The 24,560-nt window shown below is 45.5% G+C and overlaps 1 protein-coding gene across 6 annotated transcripts in view; it reads right to left on the reverse strand.

The window, feature by feature from the left end:
* Window positions 1-24,560, reverse strand: part of lzts2a (leucine zipper, putative tumor suppressor 2a) — a 237,088-nt gene that overhangs the window by 57,524 nt on the left and 155,004 nt on the right. The gene's annotated exons all lie outside the window — the stretch shown is intronic.

The following is a 24,560-nucleotide window of genomic DNA, read 5'->3' on the forward strand; positions in this document are numbered from 1 at the left end:
AATAGCTTCATTTTGCTCATGTCTTATTGACCCTTCCCACTCACGTTCTCAGTACTTCTTTTTTTAACTGTTTACACACTGATTGTGAGTCTTAGTTTATGCATAGTTTTTCCATAAACTTAATTTAATTTCTTCATTTTCCTGTAAATGCCTACAAGAAAACGAATCTCAATGTAGTATGAAGCATCGTGTATTTTGGTGATAAAATTTACTTTGACTTTTGGGCAGCTCCTGAAAGGAAAGGTGATAAATTCAGACTTGGCAGAGCAGCCTTGTCCAGGGCTCGGTGGTCTCAGCAGTACAAGGAAAGGCCTTGTAAACGAGGATTCACAGCTTCAGGTCTCACCACACATCCTGTGCCAACATCCCCGATTGTGCTCCAGCCAAGAGGCAGTTGGCACACATCAGGACAACCCAACTCACGCTCCAGGGAGACAGCCGGATCTCCTGGTGCAAACAGGGACACCAGGTGGAGGGATGTGGTGTGTGGATGCGAGGAGCTTGGCACAGGGGGGAAAGTGTGACGAGTGTGTTTAAAGTTCAAAGTAAATTTATTATCAAAGTGTGCATATGTCACTGCATGCCATCCCGAGGTTCATTTTCTTGCAGACATTCACAGTACAACAAGTAACTACGATAGAATCAATGAAAAGCTACAAAGACCGATGGACAACAATGTGCAAAAGACAAACTGAGCAAATACAAAAATAACAAATAATAAAGTAAACAAGTAAATTGATTTCTCTATTTACTTATGAGAAAATCTGATGCTGGATGTCCAAAGCAACAGACACAGCCCTGAAGAAGGGTCTCAGGCCAAAATGTCGACTGTTTACTCTTTTCCGCAGATGCCGCCTGACCTGCTGAGTTCCTCCAGCACTCTGTGTGTGTTGCTTATCTATTTATTTGCTGGTTTGTTTGTAGTACAGGAGATGGTGTGTGATGCAAATGTTGCAGTTCAGGGGATGGTGTGATGAGATGGGAGTGCGGGGGAATGGTGTCCAGGAATGAGGTATGGGGGTGCTTGATTTGGGAGATGGGGTGCAGAAGTATTTGGTGGGGTTGGGGTTGGTGCCAGACTGTTATTGGTCTCCAGTGCCCAGGACACCAGGGACCATCCTGATCGTGAATAGAGTTCCAGTGGAGATCAAAAACATTTGTATGGCTGTTCTCTCAGTGTCAGCAGGTGATGAGGACACTGAACAACACAAAATGAAACATTTAACACAGGTCAATCATGGTTCAGAAGGAAGGGGGTCCCGTCTTGAGTACCAAGACGTCCAAGCTGATACTACGGAACAACACCGAGAGGATAATGTGTCACTGGAGTTCAGTTACCAATGAAGCAACACAGATCTTATCTGCTTTGTGTTTTCCACTGACACATTTTGGAGAAGAGTTGATCCTGGTCGGTGGGTGAGTATTTATCCCTCAAGTACTACAAACAAGCCAGCAGGTCCTTCTTTCTTTACTCACCAAGAACCCCAACAATGCAAAGGAGGCTACTCGGCCCATCGTATTTCACCATCTCTATGGAATTGCTGCCCTGGTACCACTTCATTCCCGATAGCCTTTGGAATACACCTCTAATCACAGACACGCTGTAGCCTCTGTATTCATGTCTATGCATTCAGAGTACGAGTCCATTTCTCAGGTCAGCCTGCTCTGCAGTACTGGAACACAGGCTGAATATTAGGTCAATATGTACAGTTTAAGTGTGCCACCAGTGTCGACGCAATGGTCGCTAGAGTGAAGTTGCAAACAACATCAAACTGTCTTAGGGACCCCAGCTCCAGATTTCTTCCTCGGGGTTTACTCCTGAAGCCTTTCCCATGGGTGGGTATGGCTGCAAGGCAGCGGAAGTTTAAAATCAGAGTTTTCCTCCTCCTAGCAGGCTGCCATCCACAGCTGATGAGCCCCACCTGCCCACACTGGTGCCAAACTGTATCGGTGCTTGCCCTTCCCTTGGACTACATCAGTGAGAGGGGGAGCCCACTGCATGGGCAACAGCCGGTTCTTCAAACCTTCCCACCCAGGCTTGCGCCTTGGAGCGGACAGTCCTCCAGAGGCGTAAACCCATGATCCCTTGGGATCGATGGCTGCCTACTATAAGTGTGCCACCTTGCAAGTAAACCATTACCACTTAAATGTTACAATTATACATGTGCGTATAAACAGATACAAACACACACACACGTTGGAATTGGAATATTACTGTCATGTCAAGCTGCTGACACGATAAAGGAAGCTGTGAACACCGTCAGAAACGGAGGACCTTCATTGCTGCCCCAAACATCAGAGGCATAACGGGCAAGACAGAACCAGATTGGGCTGTCGGACAAAGGTATTCAGTCTTGACCAAGGCTCTGGGGTACAGTGCTGGGTATGACACTTCCGTAACATTGTCAATGCATTGGAGCGCATGGAGGAGGAACTGGGAGGATTAGTACTGGGGTAAGGGACTTCACTAACGTGAAGAAGCTAGAATGGCTTCTTGAAACGCGAGTCAAAAGGATATTCAGCAGTGGCGGTCAAAATAAACATTTTCATGTGCAGAGTTAGGGGTAATGGGCCAAAGAAGAAAAAGGAAGACGAGTTGTTTTTTGTTTTTGAGACAGTTACCACGATCGCACTTTTTAAAAGAGGCAGTTTGAAGCCTATAAATTTAAATGTTCTGAAGGGAATTTGATATGTACTTGGAGGGGAAAAAAATTAAGCCCTGGAGTATCGTCAGGAACACATTAAAGATATTACACTTTATTCTGAGCTGTTATAGTTCTACCTCAGTGCACTGTGAAATGATCTGATCTGTGCCAACAGTCTGAAAGATAAGCTTTTCACTGTATTTTGTTACATGTGACAATTATTATTAATACAGTACATAATAGGCCAATCCAGGCCTTTGAGAAGCACTGCCTGGTGACCGATAAAACCCTAGCGTGATCATGGGGCAATTTACAGTGAGTAATTCGCCTACAACTGGTACATCTTCGGACTGTGGGAGGAAGCTGGAGCACCCACAGGAACTCCTTACAGACAGTGGCAGGAATTGAACCCGGGTTGCTGGTACTGACCGCTGTGTTACCTCACTGCCCAGTGACGATAACAATAAATTACCTGGTGCAGTGCACTTCAGAGTATTTTACGGGGGCCATTCCAAGGAGATAAACCTCTAACATTTCCATAAAGCAGACTTTGCATATAGAATTGTTACAGAAACAGCCACTCAACCCATCAAATCTATCCTGACTCTTAGCACAACAATCCCATCAGTCCCATTTGCCTACTCTTTAGCTTTAATTGTCACATGTACATTGAATCACACAGTGAAATGTGTCATTTTGCATCAATAAAGATTGGACTGGGAAGGGGCAGCCCACAAGCGTGGCCACATATCCAGTGCCAACATGGCATGCACACAACTAACGCTAACCACACATCTTGGGAGGTAACCACAGCACCCGGAGGAAACCTACACGGTCAGGGGAGAACATGCAAACTCCTTATGGACAGTAGCGGGAATTGCTCGCACTGTGAGACGATTGTGCTAACTGTTATGCGACCGAGCCACCCTTAGCCCATCAGTGAAAGGCCCAGGCCTGGTGATGAAGTGATCCCAGCTTCAGGCCCCATATGCTGCTCAGCTCCTTAGTCATTGCAAGAATATTTCCATCACGTCAGAAGTTACTTGCAACTTTACACACAAACACGCAAGCAAAGCATATCATGTACTGGCTGCTAGCATTTGCAACGTTAGTCGAATTAAAACAGTTGGCAGGGCTTGCCAGAAGCAGGCAAGGGTTACTTGAGCAGCAGTACCAAGATTAGAGCTTTGTTCACCTATCTACTGCATGTTGGCGACTGCCAAGGGTAAATCATCTGTAGCCCATCATCAATGAGCAATACATCTCCTGAACTGCCCACTCAACCCTCCCCACACACAGTCTTTCCAGTTGCGTACAACCCCAATCACCCCACAACGCAGGGGCTATTCCGCTTGTCTGCTTTATAGTCCCTCTCTTGTAATCTCAGCATAATTTAAAGACACAAGTCCTTCCAGCTGGAGCGACTTGCTCAGACGCCAAGAGCAAAGGCTGCCTCACCACACTGTGGTTTCTACACAGAGCAATTCCAGTCACACCACTATCCAACTTACTGAGGGAAAGGCACCAGAAACCCTAGGGAAGTGAGGTAGGAGGGAAAGGAATCGTTTGGCTTAGCGAGTGTGATTTCATCTGCCCAATCTAAGGGACCGAGTCTGAATTCTCAGCATGCTGTGACAAGGTCTACATTTTCTGGTAGCAAGTCACAGACAGGGCTGTTGAATCACATGTAGGGACTCAAAATGTGAACTGTCCATTCCCCCCCCCCCCCACAGGTGCTACCCAACTTGCTGAGTTTCTCCTGCACATTGTCTGTTGCTTCCAATTCCAACATATGTATATGTACACATTAAGAGTCCAAGCTCTGACTGGGTAGTCAGGCTGCAAAAAGAGGAGAGCATCACCATCCTGAGACACGGGTAAACAATAAGTGAAAAAAGGGACAAAGCCAGGTAGGGAGTCACAGCTTTGGTTCAGTGATAAAGATGACGACTTGTGAACTGGATTCACAGCTTTCAGTTGTGGCGACGACTTGCACGGCAAACAAAATAAAACAAAAAAAATTATTGTATTAATCACACATTTTCTCCGGGCATGATCACTGCAATCAATAGCCTTCTGCCATCCCATTTCTAAATGGACACTGAATCCCCAAAGTTCTTTTTTCTACATTATCATGTACTGCATTGTACTGCTGCCACAAAGTTAACAAATTTCACGACACACGTCAGTGATATTAAACCTGATTCTGAGCTTGCAACTTCCCTTTCAGAGCACAGCTGTTGAAACGTCTGTACGACTGGCATTTTTGTGGTGTGGACTGAAACCTCGAAAAGGCAGGACAGCTGCGGCATGGCATGTATGGGTCTAATTGAGGTGGCAGAGCCCGGGCAGGGAAGAAGCTAATATTTGGTTATTGCTGGACCAAACTTGGAGGCAATTTGATGTGGCAGGACTGCGGCGAGGCAAGTGGAGGCGATGCAGAGTCGAGGCAGGGGCCTGGACTCCAGAGTAAAGACAGACCCAAGGTCTGATTGGGCTGGGCTAAATTGGAAAGGTTGGGTACAGGTTGAATTGAGACAGCAAGCCCAGGCGTGACAGCATATCAAAGCAGCAGGGCCCTGGTCTGAGAGTGAGGAATGACCCAAGGTTTGGATGATTTAAGTGCCAAGGCAGATTGGAAAGGCCAGGGTGTTGGGGCCAGAAGTTCAGGCCGGGGTACAGTTCACTGCTCTGCGAGGTTTTCTCGTTTCTGGGCTGCTCTGAGGCTGTGGCCTGCAATTAACAGGCTCCTGAATCAGCTGTGACTGGCTTTGTGGCTGTGGACTCACTTTAGTACTGAATGTTATTTGCTTACTTTCATTGCTTGCATGATTTATTTTCTATTCTACACATTGGGTATCTGATGGTTTTTTAAAAAAATGGGTTCTATTGATTTTCTTTGTTTTGTGGCTATCTGTCAGGAGAAGAATCTCAAGGTTATATCATCATCACCATGTGCCGTGCCCAGTTTGAGCTTTAACTGCCATGGCCCACACACTCCTGTTTCGGGTCAAGTGGATCAATTCATTGGTATTCATTTCCAGTTCTCTGGCTGCTGTCTCCATCATCATTTGTCTTTGTCTTCCTCTTGTTTTCTTCCCTTCAATCTTTCCCAAAATTACCATGCATTCTAACTCCTCTTTCCCAATCACATGTCCAATGAAGTTACGTTGCCTTTTCATGATCTCATACATTATTTCTCTTTTTGTGTTTGCTCTGTTCATGACATCCTCGTTAGATATTTGTTTCATCTATGATATTCTTTGCATCCTCCTCAAAAACCACATCTCTGCTGCTACAATTCGATTCCTCATGTTACTAGATATTGTCCAACATTCTGAGCCAATATATAAATATAATATATACTTCCACTACCTCAAATTTCAAAGTTCATTTATTGATGGCGGTGAAACAAAGCAGAAAGAAGCTCACAAGGAGCATAAATGTGGCAGAGAAGTTGGGCCAAAAGGCCTGGTTCTAGGCTACGTTCAGCAGTGGAACAAAGAGATCTGGGCATACAGATAAGTTGTGAAGAGGACTTGTGGCACACTGGCCTTCACAAATCGGGATAGCGAATACAGGAGTTGGGTTGTTATGTTGAAGTCGTACAAGATGATGATGAGACCAAATTTGGAGTATCGTGTGCCTAACTGCAGGAAAGATACAAATATGATTGAAAGAGTGGAAAAAACTTACAAAGATGTTGCCAGGACTTGAGGACCCGAGTTGTAGGGAAAGGTTGAATAGATCTGGACTTTATTCACTGGAGTGTAGAAGATTGAGGGGAGATTCGATAGAGTTATACAACACCATGAGAGGTATAATGGGTGAATGCCAGCAAACTTTTTCCACTGTTGTAGGGTGATCAAGGGTGAAAGGTGCAATATTTAAGAGGAACTGGGTGGAGCAACTTCTTCACTCAGAGCCTGAGTGGTGAGAGTGTGGAACGAGCTGCCAGCAGGAGTGCTGGATATCTGTTTGATTGCAACACTGAAGAGAAATTTGGACAACTACATGGATGGGAGGGGTATGGGGGACTATGGTCCAAGTACGGCTCAATGGGACTAGGCAGAATAATAGACTGGATGGGCGGAGGGGCCTGTTTGTGTTGCAGAGCTCTACCACCAACTCGGAGCACAAGCAGGACTTCCTGCAGCATTACTGATTACATCGGAGAAAGACAAACAGAACAGAAGATGGAGGACAGAAGCTAGTGGCCCTGTCTTGCCAGGGAGTGCAGCAATGAGTTACTTAGACCTGTTCAATTACAGGACAATTCTGGATTAAATACAGTAAGTTATGAGTCGTTGAAAGGGGAAAGTTTTATTTTTTCCCCATGGGATTAGCATTACAAGCAACTGTGTCGGCTGATACATGATACCATGTGAATGCAAGACCAGAGTCACTTGTTAACTCAAGTTCAATGTTAACTTTTTTCCCCTCTGATGCAACACTTAGGGCAAGAGAGCCCTGCAAAAGGTCGGAGGTTGCAAATTCAAGCATATATATTGGGTTAAGTATGGCTTCTTCAAAACACAACAACTCATACGAAAAGCTGAGAGTCAGGGATTTCAGTTTTCAAGTATAACTTCTGTTGGGCGTTCTGCGGACAAGCAGTGGGAATGCCAAAAGGGCAAGGGTAAGTACGCCGATTTCTGAGGCTCCTCCACAGCAAGTCTGACTGCTCGAAGAATCTCACGCACACGATACCCAGCTGAAGCTTAGTAGAAACTCTTCAACCAAAAGGAATTGATTGTGGACTTTAAGTCAGGAAAAACAAACACCAGCCCTTATCGAGGTGTCAGCTCAGGAAAGGGTGGGCAGCAACATCTCAGAGTATCTATCCTGGGCCCGAGGCATTGATACAGTCCCTTCAGTCAGAGTCGGAGGAGATCAGGCAGGTCACCATAGACTCTACAGATGTACAGTGAAGGGCATTCACTCATTGTATTACTGCCTAGTACAGAGGCTCCAATGCACAGGGTCAGAGGTTGTAACTCAGCCAGCCACATCATGGGCACTAGCCTCCCCACCATGGAGGTAATCTTCAAAAGGCAATGCCTCAAACCATCCATCATGAAGAATTATCCTCATCCAGGATACACCCTCTTCTCAATACTATCACCAAGGAGGAAAGTACAGGAGCCCGAAGACTCACACTTACCGTATTCGAACAGCTTCACCCCTACCATCAGATTTCTGAACCCATGAATACTCACTATTATTAGCAATGCACTACACTGTACTGCTGTCAGCTGTCACGACAGTGACAATAAACCCGTTTCTGATTCACGTCTGGAGCTCAGAGGGATGCGGGTTCAACAGTTACCCGAGAGTATGGGCCTCCGAGTTGAAAAGCATCTGTGTCAAGTCAGAGATTCAGTCAAGATAGAAACAAGGAACAATGTCGAAGCAAGGTAATTAACCTACAGTTTGCTCTGGATCCTGTTGACGAGCTATCCTCCACCAAGCGTTCATAATCAGGTAATTATTTGAGTCAACAAGGGATTTCATCCTGTTTCAGGTATCACATTCAAAAGCAAAGAATGCTCAGGAATTTAAGGCTGTGCTCAGTGCAGTTTCAACTCACTGTGTTAGTGTTTTCAATTTTTAAGTCTACTGGGAATGTCTGGATTCAATACAGCGGAACAGTACAGCACAGGAACAGGCCCTCTGGCCCATGATGTCTGTGTAAAACTTGCCAATTTAAATTAATCCTTTGTTCATGGTCAATGCTCTTCCACTCCCTGCACATTCATAAAGATCATCTCCATTTGTCCCGTGCACACCGAAACATACAGTGAAATGCATCGTCTGCGTCGACGACCAACACGGTCTGAGGATGCAGCCTCCAAGTGTTGCCATGCCTCTGGTTACAACAGAGCAAGTGCACAGCTTCCTAACACTAACACGTACACCTCCGGAACGTGGGAGGAAACTGGAGCACCCAGAGGAAACCCGTGCTATCACGGGGAGAACGTATAACAACTCTTTACAGACAGCAGTGGAATTGGACCAGGGCCATTAGTGCGGTCATTGTGCTATGCTAACCACTACACCACAATTCAAATGTCTTTCTATTCGCGAGGTAAGGCTGGTGTGTGTTCTATTCACAGCTCTATAAAACTCTGGTTAGGCCACACTTGGAGTGCTGTGTCCAGTTCTGGTCGCCTCACTATAGGAAGGATGTGTAAGCATTGGAAAGGGTACAGAAGAGATTTACCAGGATGCTGCCTGGTTTAGAGAGTATGCATTATGATCAGAGATTAAGGGAGCTAGGGCTTTACTCTTTGAAGAGAAGGAGGATGAGAGGAGACATGATAGAGGTATACAAGATATTAAGAGGAAAAGATAGTGGACAGTCAGCGCCTCTTCCCCAGGGCACCACTGCTCAATACAAGAGGACATAGCTTTAAGACCATAAGACAAAGGAGAAGTCAGCCATTCGGCCCATCGAGTCTGCTCTGCCATTTTATCATGAGCTGATCCGTTCTCCCATTTAGTCCCACTCCCCCACCTTCTCATCATAACCTTTGATGCCCTGGCTACTCAGATACTTATCAATCTCTGCCTTAAATACACCCAATGACTTGGCCTCCACTGCTGCCCGTGGCAACAAATTCCATAGATTCACCACCCTCTGATTAAAAAAATTTTTTTGCATTTCTGTTCCGTTCTTTAAGGTAAGGGGTGGGAAGTTCAAGGGGGATATTAGAGGAAGGTTTTTTACTCAGAGAGTGGTTGATGTGTGGAATGCACTGCCTGAGTCAGTGGTGGAGGCAGATACACTAGTGAAGTTTAAGAGACTACTAGACAGGTATATGGAGGAATTTAAGGTGGGGGGGGTTATATGGGAGGTAGAGTTTGAGGGTCGGCACAACATTGTGGGCCGAAGGGCCTGTAATGTGCTGTACTATTCTATATTCTATGTACCTGCTAGCACAAGCAGCATGTTCAGGACACCTACCACTCTTCACCACAGAGAATCAATGTACCCCGCACACCCCCTCTCACCTTAAATGCATGTTCTGGAGTACTTGACATTTCAACCCTGGGGAGGAAGATTCTGACTGTCTATCGCCTCCATTTACAAACTTCTATCAGATCTTCCTTCAGCCTCTGGTGTTCCAGAGAACAAAAACATCCAGGTTTGTCCACCCTCTTCTCATACCCCTTAATCCTAATGAACTTCTTCTGTACCCTCTCCAGAGCCTCCACATCCTTCCTGACCAGACCTGCACACAATACTCCCAGTATGACCTAACCAGGGCTTTCATCAACCCTACTGAGACTTCCTGATAGTTGAACTCTATACCCCAGTGATGCTGTGTGTCAGTGTTGCTCACCAAGGGACAGCTAGTTGCTGCAGATCGAAGGGCAGCTGCCTCATAATATCAGAGATGAACAAAATCTACTTATTTACTTTGAGCAGTAGGCCCTGCCAACCAATGAGCCCACACTGCCCCATTAGATACATGACCAGATAACCTACTGACCCATACATCTTTGGGATGTGAGAGGCAGAGTTAAGATGGCGATAAACAGCAACTCCTTTGCTTGCATCTTTGGAAACAGCTCTATTTCCATCTTTAATGTCTTTATTTTTCCCTTTCAGGGTTCTTTTGAAGACCCTGACCTGGAATTATACGCTGACTCCGGTTTTTTGCAGGAATGGGACCCGTTCTCGGGGTTTCAGAACCGGCCGTTGTTTGGCACGCCAAGGGTTCGGCCTGAGAGGCAGCCTGGTGTCTGGAAGCCTAAGATCTCAGGGCTCTGGAGACGGGTGGATCGAGGGTCGGTGTCGTGGCAGGAGACTCTTGTGTTGTCGGGGAGGCTGGAAAATCTTTCGCTGTGGGGCCCAAAGAACCTAAATCTTTGCGATCTTCGGGCACAGAGCTCGTGAAAAGCGACAAAACGGACTTTTTAACATCGTAAACCAGCAGGTTGTTGTTATGTCTCCCGCTCGCTGTGAAAATGGGGGACACCTCCCTCTCCCTTCCCGGAGGGGAGGTGGGGGAGAAGATAGAGATAGAGAGAGAGAGATAGAGAGAGATAGAGAGAAAGAACGAACACGAACCTGTGGGTTGCCGAATGCCAGATGAATTGCGATAGTCTTTGGGGTAACTGCAAGGTTTGTGTCTTTGCTATCGCTTAGCTCACGCTTGTGGTCAGTAGCAGGTGCGCTTTTTGTTTTGCCGGTGGTGGGAGGGGGATTGTTGTTTGCCGCCACTTACGCACGAGAGGGGGGAGCTGGGGTGGGGGGAGGAACTTTGGGATTCTCACATTTAACAGTCGTTCATTCTTTAGGGCACTTCTCTGTTTTCGTGGATGTTTCGCAAAGAAAAAGCATTTCAGGATTTATGTTACACACATCAAAGTTGCTGGTAAACGCAGCAGGCCGGGCAGCATCTCTAGGAAGAGGTGCAGTCGACGTTTCAGGCCGAGACCCTTCGTCAGGACTAACTGAAGGAAGAGTGGATTTATGTTGTAAACATTTCTCTGACACTAAGTTGGACCTTTGAAACTGGAGCACCCAAAGGAAACCCACGCGGTCATGGGGAGAATGTACAACTCCTTGCAGGCACTGAATCTGGGTAACATACTACAATAATGCCTCATGAACCACTGTACCATGCAATAGACAGCTTTAAAAGCAGTTAATCTGTTCTTGGTGTATGGGTCACCTGTAATCTGGTTTGAAGATGGCTGCACATATCAGTCAGCATAGCAAGAACTGCTTCAAAACACAACCATGGAGTCGTACACCCATCGAAGAGCTTGAGCCCAGGATTAACATCATATTCAAAAGACAAGTCCTGCTCCAGCTTCACTCCCCTCAACCAGAACGGAGTGTCAGCCTAGATTGTTCGGTGCTCGTCTCTTGGGTGAGGCTTGAACATACAACATTTTGTGTCTAGATTGAGTGCGTTACCCCCTAGTATAATTCCAAGCTCTCAAGCACAAGAGATTCTGCAAATGCTGGAAATCCAGACACACACACACAAATAAATGCTGGAGGAACTCAGCAGGTCAGGCAGATTCTAGGGAGTGGAATAAACAATCGATTGTTCATTTACATAGATGCTGCCTGACCTGTTGAGTTTCTCCGGCACTTTCTGTGTATTAAGCTCTCGCCGGGTCCCATCTATGCTCTGACTAAAGTGCTTCAAATTACTTCACCAGATCAAATTAGATCCCTGACATCATTTTGAGGCTGTCTGTGGGAAGAGCAGTAACTGGAAAATATCGGCAGTGAAAGTGGCCGTGATGTTTGCCAACTGTCTCAGTCTCTGGGGAGCAAGCTATTCATCGGATGGGAAATACTTTCAGACATTCTCTGAGAACGTACAAGCACAAATCTTTCATGTTCTTTAGCCTGGGGCAAGTTGTCAGTTGATCTGCAATAAAATATCATTTGTCAAGTTTGAGCAAATAAATGGGCGAATGTACAGACTCACACTAATCTTAGAAGACAATGTTGATTATCCACAAGGAGTAATATTATGGTAAACTCTAGACTAATCAAGGATGAATGACGACAGTGCTAAGGATTTAAGTGTTTTCCCAAACTCTGTTGCCTGCACTTAAAATTCACTAGTATCGGCAGGATTAAGAGGCATTTTTATTTTAATAATCCCCTAGATTTTTGGGCACCCCGTCAGAATGTCACTTTCAGAGTGGCCCTTAGCCAACAGGATACTTTTGAAGAGAAGTTTCACTCTTGAAATGTTACTCCTTGTACTTTTGAAGTGCTTTTGCTGATGAGGAGGAATTCCTTTAGCCAGGCTGTGTTGAATCTGGAATTCATTGCTACAGACAGCTGAGAAGGCCAAGTCTTTGGGTACATTTAAAGTGGAGGCTGATAAGTTCTTAATTAGTACGACCAGAAGGCAGGAGAACGGAGCCGAAAGCGATAATAAATCTGCCATGATGGAATGGTGGAGCAGATTCAATGGCTCAATTCTGTTCCCATCTCTTATGGTCTTATGAAATGCTACTACACGTTACTCCTTGCTGTGACAACTGCTCTGCCAAAGACTGCAAGAGTTCCTTCACGATAACCAGTCTCCCCTCCATTGACTTTGTCCACATTAGCCACTGACTTGGGAAAGCAGCCAACTTAATCAAGGGCATTCTCCCTTTTCTCCTCCCCCACTACCTCCTATCAGGCAGAAGATACAAAAGCTTGAAAACAAGGGCCACCAGGCTCAAGGACGGCCTGTACTGCGTTCTTACAAGATTCTTGAACAGACCTCGTGTAATAAGATGAATTCTTGAACTCTCAGTCTAACTCATTATTTTCCATGCATCTTACTGTCTACCTGCGCTGCACTTTCTCTGCAACACTGTATTCTGCAAACACCAGGAGATCCGCAGATGCTGGAAATTCAAGCAACACACATCAAAGTTGCTGGTGAATGCAGCAGGCCAGGCAGCATCTCTAGGAAGAGGTACAGTCGACGTTTCAGGCCGAGACCCTTCGTCAGGACTAACTGAAGGAAGAGTGAGTAAGGGATTTGAAAGTTGGAGGGGGAGGGGGAGATCCAAAATGATAGGAGAAGACAGGAGGGGGAGGGATGGAGCCAAGAGCTGGACAGGTGATTGGCAAAAGGGATATGAGAGGATCATGGGACAGGAGGCCCAGGGAGAAAGAAAAGGGGGAGGGGGGGGAAACCAGAGGATGGGCAAGGAGTATAGTGAGAAGGACAGAGGGAGAAAAAGGAGAGAGAGAGAAAAAGAATGTGTGTATATAAATAACTAACGGATGGAGTACAAGGGGGAGGTGAGGTATTAGCAGAAGTTTGAGAAGTCAATGTTCATGCCATCAGGTTGGAGGCTACCCACGAAGGGTCTCGGCCTGAAACGTCGACTGTACCTCTTCCTAGAGATGCTGCCTGGCCTGCTGCATTCACCAGCAACTTTTGTGTGTTGCTTTACTGTATTCTGCAAGCTGTTTTATTTTCGTTTGGTATGACCTCAATGTACTTATGCATGGAATAATCTGGATGGCAAACAAAATACGTTTTTGACTATGATTACTTTGAGTTTTGGGCCCCTTATCTAAGATGGGATGTGTTAGTATTGGAAAAGGTTTAGAGGAGATTCACAAGAATGATCCCAGGAATGAAAGGGTTAATATGAGGAGCGTGTGATGGCTCTGGGCCTGTACTAGCTAGAGTTTAGAGGAATGGGGTGGGGGTAATTTAATTGAAACCTATCAAATTGTGGAATGCCAAAATAGAGTGGACTTGGAGAGGACATTTTCTATAGTGGGGGAGTCTAGGATCAATGCGAACCGCCTCAGAATACAAGAATATCCCTTTAGAACAGAGGTGAAAGGAGTTTCTTTAGCCAGTGGGTGGTGAATCTGTGGATGCCAAATCATTGGGTATACTTAAAGCAGAGATTGAAGGTTCTTGATTAGCAGGGACATCAAAGTTTACAGGAAGAAGAGAATGGTGTTGAGAGGGATAACAAATCAGCTATGATGAAATGGCAGAGCAGACTTAATGGGCTGAATGGCCTAATTCTGCTCCTATGTCATAGCCCGACTCAGGAGTGTGGGCTATGTACTGGGAAACTTCCACAGATGGTCACACTCCATGGTGCACCTTCAACAAGTTAGCTGTGCAAAACCGAAACAATTCCTGCCAGAGTAATTCCCATCTCCTGCACCTCTCCTGTCTAACCATTCCACCCCCTTTCAGCCTCATACTGGCTGCAGCAAGAAGCACACACATTCTGGACTGCTAGAGTTGGCAGAAGGATGAAAGCAGCCAGTATACTTGGTGTGCAAGTTTGAGAGGGAAACAGTTCACAGAGAGGACAGCAGCAGCAGACTGCTCAGCTCAAAAATTTTCCATCACCTTCTAACCTAGGCTGAGTCAGTGACATGACAGAATCCAGGGGCTCCTGAACAAGAACAAGATACATTGATCATCACATCTTACCATCCCAGTGTTTTCTTCTCTCCACCAAGCTCAGTGTTTACACTTTGCTCACGAGGGGGAACAGGCTCAACCCTCACTAACTGCAGTCGAAAAGACCAGGTGCGGAAAATGGAAGAGCAAAGGATTCATACACTGGAAGTTCGCTCACTTTGTTTTGTAACAGCATTTAATTAAGTTAGGAAGATTTGTGTCAATGACAGGCGAGGGACGAGAGGAAGGCAGAGTTTACAAAGCAAACTTGTGGACTGCTGTGGTGGCAGCCGGGAGAAAGTAGATAATTACATTTAGTCAGTCAGTCAGTGCATTTGCCAATGTAAGACACCAAGGTTCTTGTTTACAGCTGCTGCACAGGAACTACAGATGTTCCACAGGGAGCATTATGCTCACATCACCGCCTGATATGGTGGGTCCACTGCGCAGGATCAGAAAAGGCTGCAGACGGTTGTAAACTCAGCCAGCTCCATCGTGGGTTCGAGCCTTCCACCATCCCAGACACCTTCAAAAGGCAATGCCTCGAGAAGGCAGCATCCATCATTAAGGACCTGCACCATCTAGGACACGCCCTCTTCATATTACTAGGGTACAGGACCTTGACGACCCACAAATAATGCCAGAGTTCTGAACGGACCATGAACCCTACCTCACTTTTTGCTCTCCTACTGTGTTACTAATGTTTTTATATACACGTCTAATGGTGTTTTATGGTGTACATTTTGTGATTGCACTGTACTGCCTCCGCAAAACAGATTTCACAAGAAGTCAGTGACAATAAACCCGATTCTGAAGAGGACATTCCCAGCTCTGATGCACACTTTGTGTTGAGTTTGATTACTCAGTCAAAATGGCCAGTAGGAAATATCTGAAGCATATTCAGGCCCTCAACGGCTCTGCCATCCAAGGGCCCTTTCTAGTAGAATTTCAAAGACTTATCTGCCTTTCAGGCAAACTAATTCCTTTTCAACTTTGTTTTGCATAGGTAACTACTTATCTTCAGAGTGTGACACCCCGACCAGGGGGAAGTCAACTTCTCTAACCAGCATCAGGCAGGATAAAGCATGGGCCTGTACTCACTGGAGTTTGGGGGGGGGGGGGGGAGGAATCTCACTGAAACCTGTCCAATATTGCAAGGCCTAGATAGAGTGGACTTGGAGATGATGTTTCTTATAGCTGGGGAGTCTAGGACCAGAGGACACAGACTCAGAATTGAAGGGCGTTCTTTCAGGATAGCGATGAGGAGAAATTTCTTTAGCCAGACGGTGGTGAATCTGTGGAATGCATTGTCATAGGCAGCTGTGGATGCCCAGCCATTGGGTATATTTAAAGCAGACGTTGATAGATTCATGATTAGTAAGAGTGTCAAAGGTTATAGGGTGAAGGCAGGAGAATGGGGTTGAGAGCGACAGTAAGTCAGCCATGGTAGAGTGGCAGTGCAGACTTCCCTCCGCCAGCCTGCAAGTCACCCTTGGGCAAAGTGTAGCAGTGCTTAGCAACCCCCCTCACCACCCCCGAATACAGTCTCATGAAGCCATGGGAACTGGTGGTGGATGGTCATGTGAGCAGCTAGTGAATATCACAGGTCCTGGGTTATGAAACCACTGACGCCAGGCAGACAATCTTTGAAGAGTATTGATGATGGCTGGGGTCACCCATCTTGTAAAGTCACTACCCAGAAGGAGGCAATGGCAAACCACTTCCGCAGAAAAATTTGTCAAGAACAATCATGGTCATGGAAAGACCATGATCACCCATGTCATACAACACAGAACACAATGGGGAGGAAAAGTTAAAATATCCTTCTAGCTTCATACTGAGTACACTTCAAAACTCTGCTTCCAAACTCACTAGGACAAAGAATGCTCAGGATTCAGAACATAGAACTTTGAAAAGTACAGCCCTTTTTGCCCATGATGTTGTGCGAAACTCTTAACCTACTCTAACCCTTCCCTCCCACATTGCCCTCCATTTTGTTTCATCCATGTGCCTATCCAAGAGTTTCTTAAATGTCCCCAATGTATCTGCCTCCACTGCCACCCTCGGCAGCAAGTTCCATGCAACTACCACTTTGTTAAAGAAAAAAGTAAAAAGTAAATGTATCTCTCTCTCTGACATTCCCCTATCCTTTCCTCAAAACGTTTTAAAGTTATGCCCCTGTGCATTAGCCATGTCGGCCTGGGCAAAGGGTGCTGGATGTCCACTCTGTCTTTGTCCTTTACCTTGTACTCCTCTCTCAAGTCATCGTTCATTCGCCTTCACTGTAAAGAGAAAAGATCTAGCTCACTCACCCATTTTCTAAAGACATGCCCTCTATCTATTTTGGGCAGCATCCTGGTTAATTTCCTCTGCACTCTCACAAAAGCTTCCACATCCTTCCTCTAATGAGGTGACCACAACTGAACAGAATGTACCAAGTGTGGAGTAACCAGAGACTTAGAGGCACAACATTACCTTTGCACCTCTTGAACTCAATTCCCTGTCCACTGAAGGCCAACGCACCAGACATCCATCTGATAAGAAATTCCTCCTTTTTTCAGTCAGTACACAGGTGTCTTCTTGGATCCCACTTCCACACCATTCCTGGTAGTGCTGTCACATTCTCGAACCCTCAGCTCCATTGTTTCTTTTGATGTCACTCTAACATTTCTTTTTCCACTACCTCAGTTTGCACTTCTATACTTTTCACCATTGTGGGCTGAAGGGCTGTTCAATGTTGTGGTAAACCAATTAAATGAGTAATCAAATAGCCAACTAAACTAATCTCTTCTGCCTACACAATGCCCATGTCCTTCTATTTTCCTCACCTTAATGTGCCTATCCAAACATCTCTTAAAAGTCCCCAATCTATCACCTCTAGCGCCACTCCAGACAGCGAATTCCAAGCACCCACCACTCTGTTTTTTAAAAAAAACTTGCCCCTCACATCACCTTTGAAATCATCCCATCTCACCTTAAATGCATGCCCACTGGCATTAGACATTAGATACTGTCTAGGTTATTTGTGCCTCTTATAAACCTCTATCAGATCTCCCCTCAGCTTCCACAGCTCCGGAGAAAATAACCCAAGTTTGTCCAGCCTCTCATGATAGCACATGTCCTCTAATCCAGGCAGCATCCTGGTAAACCTCCTCTGCACCCTCTTCAAAGCCTCAACATCCTTCCTATAATAGAGACCAGATGCTTTACTCCAGAAGTTAACCTGACTAGAGTTTTATAAAGTTGCAATATAATTTCCTGACTTTTGAACTCAGTGCCTCAACTAAGAAAGGCAAGTATGCCATATGCCTTCTTAACCACCCTGTGTAGCCACTTTTGGGGAGCTTAGACCCCAAAATCTGTCTTCTAATCAACACTGTTAAAGGTCTTAACAGTAGAATGTCTCTTTACATTTGCCCTACCAAGGTGCAACACTCACATTTATCTGGGTTAAACTCCATCTGCCATTTCTCCGTCCATATCTGCAAATAATTTATATTCCACTGTATTCTTTGCCAGTCTTCTACCCTATCCACAACACCAATCTTCGTACCATCTGCAAATTTACTAAGCAATCAAATATATTTGCATCCAGGTCAGTGATATACACTACAAACAGCAGAGGTCCCAGTACAGACCTCCAGCTCGAGCAAGTTCCTTCGACCACAACCCCGTCTCCTATGCGCAAGCCAGTTCTGAATCCAAACAGCCAATTCACCATGGATCCCATGCATCTTAATCTTCTGGATAAGCCTCCCATGAGGGGGCCTTGTCAGACACCTTACTAAAATCCAGGTAGACAACATCCACAGCTCCGCCTTCATCAATCACCCATGTCACCTTGTTAAAAAACCTCAATTGAGTTGGTATGACACCACTTGCCCCACACAAAGCTATCTGGCTCTTCCTAATTAGGCCATGGTTTTCCATATGCTTGAATGGTCCTACCCTCTCCCTAGTTATTCTCTTGCTTTCGATGCAAGTATAAAATCCCTTGGGATTCTCCTTAATCCTCACTTGCCAAGGACTTTTCATGGCCCCTCCTCACTTTTCTAATTCCCTTGAGTTCTTTTCTGGCTTTGTTATAATCCTCAAGGGCGTTACCTGATTCTAGATTCCTAAGCTTTATATACTTTTCCTTCTTGACTGAATTCATCACCTCTCTCAACATCCAAGGTTCTCTTACCTAGCCATTCATGTCCTTCCTTCTGATTGGAGTATGCCCGTGCTGTACTCTGAGCAGCTGGTCTTTAAACAGCCTTCAAATGTCAGATGTGGATTTGCCCAAAAACAGGTGTAGTTTCTGCACTTGTCACTATATTTATAACCACCATGTATACAGTTTAGTCGATGAGTTCATGTGAGCGAGCAACCTCATTGCACCCTGGTGTATATCACAATAGAGTAACTTGAATCTTATCCTGATATTATGCCCAGTGGTCCAGACTGCACTTCCAGGGAAACAGTCTCTCAGTGTCCACTCTGTCAATACCCATGTGTTTCAACAAAGCTCTCATCCTTCTAACCTTATTGTTTCCTCCTCATCAGGAAGAATTCCTTTATGTGGAGAACTTAAGAATTTCTGGCATTCTCTACTCAAGAATGCTCAATCATTGCATTTAATCCAGATTGATCTTTGGAAATCAAGTGATACCAAAGTTGGTCAGCAAAGTTGACCCAAGTCATAGGGTCACTTTTGAAATTACTGAATAATGGAACAGATTCAAGAGGATAAGAGCTTACTGATGATACATCTGTTTCATATGTCCCAAAGGCAAGGTTCAAAAACCAGAGGACTGGACATAGCAGAACCAAAGTTTCTCCATTAAGCAAACTGTACATCTGAGAGACCCTCCAAAAATATCCATGGAATTCCAAACAAATGGATCCCCACCTAGAATCTGACAGCAGAGTCAGAAGTCATGGCCAAGGTGAGAGGGTCAAAGACCCAACCATGTTGACATAATGGCTGTTGCTCCAGCCAGAGAAGCTCTGGGACAATCGAGGAAAGACAACTATGATTTATAACAAGCAACACACATCAAAGTTGCTGGTGAACGCAGCAGGCCAGGCGGCATCTATAGGAAGAGGTATAGTTGACGTTTCGGGCCGAGACCCTTCATCAGGACTAACTGAAAGAAAAGCTAGTAAGAGATTTGAAAGTGGGAGGGGGAAGGGGAGGTATAAAATGATAGGAGAAGACAGGAGGGGGAGGGATGGAGCCAAGAGCTGGACAGTTAATTGGCAAAAGGGATATGAGAGGATCATGGGACAGGAGGCCTAGGGAGAAAGAAAAGGGGGAGGGGGGAAACCAGAGGATGGGCAAGAGGTATAGTGAGGGGGACAGAGGGAGAAAAAGGAGAGAGAGAAAAAGAATGTGTGCATATAAATAAATAACGGATGGGGTATGAGGGGGAGGTGAGGCATTAGCGGAACTTTGAGAAGTCAATGTTCATGCCATCAGGTTGGAGGCTACCCACGAAGGGTCTTGGCCTGACACGTCGACTGTACCTCTTCCTAGAGATGCTACCTGGCCTGCTGCGTTCACCAGCAACTTTGATGTGTGTTCCTTGAATTTCCGGCATCTGCAGAATTCCTCATGTTTACGATTTATAACTTTCAGACTTGAATGGAAAAAAGGTGAAGTTTAACTTTGTAATTTGAAATCTGATGCTGAATCACCATCTTTCTCTAGGTTTTCCCAGAAATCATTAAATCCCGATTAAACATTAACAGATTTTCCAACTGGAAGCAGATGATCTCCTTCACATTGCATCTTAACATTAAGATAGTACCGTGTGGGAAACAAGAGGAGGATAAAAGGGGGTTGAGGAGCATTTCAACCATGAATGGGAGAACAGTCATGAGAGGCTGAACACAGCTGGGAAGATATGCATGGGTGTGATGGAGGAAACTTCCCCAGATTAATTCCTGAGGGGGCGTTTATCCCATGAGGTGAGGTATAGCTGACCAGACCTACTCTCTTTGTCTCGGCAAATGACAGGAGACCTCATTGAGACATACAGCAATTACGGCACTAAACAGGAACAGTACTGAACACAAGCCCAGTCATTACCATCATGGAGCCGGTACAGGAGCCTCAATCATCACTGAATGAATGGTGCTGGCGACATTTTGCAGCCAGCTCACAAAACCACTAGATACTCTAGTACAGGGGTTCCCAACCTGGGGATGGTCCCTCAGTTAATCAGAGCATAAAAAACTTCAGGATTCTGATATATTACTTCTGAACTGTGATCACGCCAGTCCGCAGCCTGCAATTTCCCCTTCAGGGATGCATTTTCGAACTGGCTCCAGCCGGGGTTAGACGCTGTGCCAAGGCCTGGAAGTAGAAGACAAACCTGCGCTCAACTCCATGATGATTAAAGCATCGAGCAAGATTAAAATCAAAGGCCAAGAGCAGAAAATGGACAGGTGCTCAGCACCGTCTGCCTGTGTTCGACCCGTCTCGCTGCTACTGTCCAGCAGAGGTGCAGGAGTCTTGGGAGCCACTCTGCGAAGTTTGGGAGCAGTTGTTGGCCGGCGGCCATCAGGCTCCTGGACGGGCTTCACACGCCTCAGTACTAAACTGGCTCGGCAGCTGGGGCCTCATGTTCCACACTTCATGCTCCATGTGTTTTTGTTTACTTGTTTTTTTAAACTGCTTGCATGATGTGTCCTCTTTTGCACTTTGGGTATGTGGCACTCGTGTTTTCTTGTTTGTGTGAATTCCAGTGTGTGCCTTGGTTTTGAGAGTGCCTGCCCCTGCAAGAAGTTGAATCACAAGGCCGTATACGGTATACATACTTAGCATTCAAAAGTTCAGATCTATTATCAAGAAAACATGCCAGTGTCTTTGCTTCGTCCAGAGTTTGGAGTTTGAGGAAATTCAGGACGATGCAGACGTACCAGGGAGAGCATTCTGACTGGCTGCATCATGGCCTGGCATCGGAAGGTCCAATGCACAGGACTGTGAGAGGTTGCAGATTCGGTCAGCTCTCATCACTCCCTACCGCTGAGGACATCTTCAAAAGGAGGTGCTTCAAGGAGGCTGCATCCAACTGAGGACCTGCAACACCTTGGACATGCCCTCTCTTTGTTACTGCCATCGGGGAAGATGCACAGGAGCCTGAACAACCACAAAGATGCAGAAACAATTTCCTCCCCTCTGCCATCAGATATCTAAACAGTCCATGTGCCACCCCAGAATTCCATTTTATTTGCCCTATGTGTTTTTGCAATAATCTTTATCAGCGCTAGTGACCCAGGCTCAAGCACCTGCTGTCTGCTTAGAGTTCGCACGGCATGAGTTTCCTCCAACAGTCAAAAGTTGGTAGGTTGACTGGTCATTGACACAAAATACTCTGCAGATGCTGGGGTCAAAGCAACACTCACAACAAGCTGGAGGAACTCAGCAGATCGGGCAGCATCCGTGGAAACGATCAGGGAAGGGATCCGGCCCAAAACGTTGACTGATCATTTCCACGGATGCTGCCTGGCCTGCCAAGTTCCTCCAGCATGTTTTGACTGGTCATTGCAAGTTGTCCTGTGATTAGGCCAGGGTTAAAGCGGGGGATTGCTGGGCAACGCAGCTTGAAGGGCCAGAAGGGCCTATTCTGTGCTGTATCTCGAAAATACTTCTGCACTGTACTGCAAAACAACAAATTGCACATCATTTATTTCAATGATAATTAAATTTGATTCCGATTCCAAATCAGATTTTGAAGTCATGCAATGAAGGGAACTGCACCATATCAGTCTGTAGCTTACCATCATATCAGGAGGGATGTGGATTTCACTGTGCTGCCAACACTAAGTTAAAAAAGTACGGCAATTACTTCCTTGCGGCAAAATCACTTTCTCTGCTTTTGATTACAAATTTACCACTCACACAAACAACAACAGCAAAAAGAACAAAATACAAACCCTGCAATAAAATCATTTGGCAAAGGGGAGATTGCATTTTAGGAACTTTGTAAATACTCAGTGCTTTTAAGCCTTCACCCGCAGTGCTAACGGGGTCATGAAGTCTGCTATGTTTGATTTGGATCAAGTAGCTAACTGCATGATAAAGCAGCGACTAACTTCTCCCCACCAGGCATCCACAACAGGTCCAGAGCAGTACTCTGCAAGAGAAGAGCCCCGTTTTCTTGAGAGATGAAGACAAAGTGAACAAATATAAAAGTAAGCGCAGAGTGTAATCAGGTCTTGCAGGCATGAATCCTTTCCGACCAATTGTCTCATGCTCCAGAGTTGATGCAAACTGCCCGAGGAGAAGCAGGCAGCAAACACTTAGTGGAGATTGTTAAAGCAATGTGTAGCCAAGCACAATGGCTCAGCTGCAAACATCTATAAACAATATATCACTGTTGATCACATCATGAATCCCAATATAGCAATACATTCATCTGAGCAGAGGCAATTGCCGTGGGCTTGACCTTGATAATAGCCCATGGTTTGTCATATTTACACTAATGATAGTTTGAAACTTCCAAGTGCAGACAAAAATACTTATACAAAAGGGGCATTTAAGGTGTTGGAAAGTCAGTGTACACACAATGGCCACTATATTAGGTACACCTGCTCCTTGATGTAACTATCTAATCAGCCAATCACCTGGCAGCCACTCAATTCGTTAACGCATGCTGACGTGGTCAAGAGGGTCAGTTGTTGTTCAGAGACCAAACATCTGAACAGGGAAGAAATGTGACTTTGCCATGGAATGGTTGACTGGGTGGTTTGAGTATCTCAGAAACTGCTGATCTCCTGCGATTTTCATACACAAAGTCTCTACAGCAGGGTCCCAGTCCTTTTTTATTCATGGCGCCTTACCATTAACTGAGGGGTCTGTGTGCCCCTGGGTAGGGAACCCTTGCTGTAGAGTTTACAGAGAATGGTGCAAAAAGCAAAGAAAAACATCCAGTGAGCGGCAATTCTGTGGGCGAAAATGCCTTGTTAATGAGGGAAGTTAGAGGAGAACGACCAGACAGGTTCAAGCTGACAGAGAGGCAACAGTAGCTCAAATTACAACGGAGGTATGCAGAAGAACATCTCTGAATCCACAACAGGTCAAACCTTGAAGCAGAAAACCTTGAATCAGTGGCCAATTTATTAGTTATAGGAGGTGGCTAATAAAGTAGCCACAGTGTACAATTACGGCCCATCTAGTTGGTTCATAGATGGGACTATCCACTCAGTGGTACTCCTCCGCATGTCTCTGAAATGAATCTCACTACAGTAAAACAAGTAGCCCTTATTTTTATACTGCAGACACAAGAGACTACAGGTGCTGGTACATGGAGCAAAATAAAACTGAAGAGCTGGAGGAACTCAATGGGTCGGGCAGCATCTGTGCACAGCCAACATTGTGAGTTGAATCCTCCCAAAGTCAAGTCTATTGTCACTTAACTAACCAAATGAGACATTTCTCTGGAGCAGGGTGTAAGGCATGGTAGTATACACACCACACATGTAACACAACTAGAAAAGGATGAAATCTACAGATGAATTACACAAAGAGCATAAATTAAATATTGCAGATTATCCAGTGACACTACAAATATGATGCAGCAGGGAGTTCAGAAGCCTAATGGCCTGAGGGAAGACATCGATTCCCATCCTGACTGTTCTTGTTTTTAAATGCACTGGAGTCTACTGCCTGACGGCAGAAAGTTGAAGAGCATGCTGGATGGATGGGTGGGTGGGAGGGATCCTTAATAATACCAAGGGCCCTGCATATGCAGCGCTCCTAATAAATGTCCCCGGTGGATGGTAGGGAGACCCCACGATCCTCTCAGCCATTCTCAGACCTTTGTAGGGACTTCCTGTCTAGTGCAATTTGCTATAAAATGCAGTTAAGATGGGGTGGGGTTGGGGGGAGAAGAAAGGAAAAAAGCCTTGTTTGCCACAATCTCCTTACGAAGTGGAGGTAGACTGCAGCTTGTTTCTAGATCACAATGCAATAAGATATAGGAACAGATTTAAACTATTCAGC

The sequence above is a fragment of the Mobula birostris genome, chromosome 21 (assembly GCF_030028105.1).
Source record: "Mobula birostris isolate sMobBir1 chromosome 21, sMobBir1.hap1, whole genome shotgun sequence".
In the NCBI taxonomy this organism is placed as follows: domain Eukaryota; kingdom Metazoa; phylum Chordata; class Chondrichthyes; order Myliobatiformes; family Myliobatidae; genus Mobula; species Mobula birostris.